Raw genomic sequence first — 809 nt, 5'->3', positions numbered from 1 at the left:
GGCTGCACTTGGCGTTCGGTCCTCGACACTATTAAAAATAAACCTTAATGCTGGTGGAAAAAGTAAATATCTAATAATAACCAGAAAAAAAAAAAAATTTGTTTTTTCGACGACTGTTAATCGCGCCCTATCGACGATCGGGCGACGTTTTCGACGCAACAGCGATCGACGGCCGGACAGCGCGGGTGCTCGTCACGTGTAAACGCAGTTGCAATCCGTGTGCACACGACGCGACCGTAGGAAACCCAGGGATCCGGAAACGGGAACCGGTCGAGGTACGGCGGCGGGCAGGGATTGATCGGAACGCGACCGGGTGTCAGTGCGCGTGCGTAACCCGTGCACGCGGTCCGCGCCACGTTCCGGGCGCGTGGACCGAACAAAAAAACGGCCGTGTTAAACGGTCGGCGAAAACGCGTACCGGCGCGCGCGCGTTTTGTAACCCGACCGTTATCGGGGCCGATAACACGTCGTGGCCGCGCCGCAACGTCGACCGCGCTCCCGGACAACGGCGGCAGTTGCGCCGCGACCGTTCGCGACGACGATGACGACGCGTTGCTGCCGCCGCGCCGCCGCCGCCGCGCACGAGGTCAGCCGGCCGTACGTCGGATGACGACGACCACGACGACCTGCTCGAACGCCGTTTGCCAGTACCGTCGGACAACCGTGCTGATAAGCACCGGAAGCGCGCCGCCGAGTCCGCGAACAGCCCAGTCTGACGCCCCGAACCGGTTAACCCGCGAGCAGAGCCCGCCCGTTCTTCGCCACCAACGTCGGACGTCAACCATGGTCTTGTGTTTCGGTTTTTGTTC

This window comes from Sipha flava, unplaced genomic scaffold (assembly GCF_003268045.1).
Source record: "Sipha flava isolate LNK unplaced genomic scaffold, YSA_version1 3_pilon_pilon, whole genome shotgun sequence".
Classification (NCBI taxonomy): domain Eukaryota; kingdom Metazoa; phylum Arthropoda; class Insecta; order Hemiptera; family Aphididae; genus Sipha; species Sipha flava.
This window is presented reverse-complemented; position numbering follows the sequence as displayed.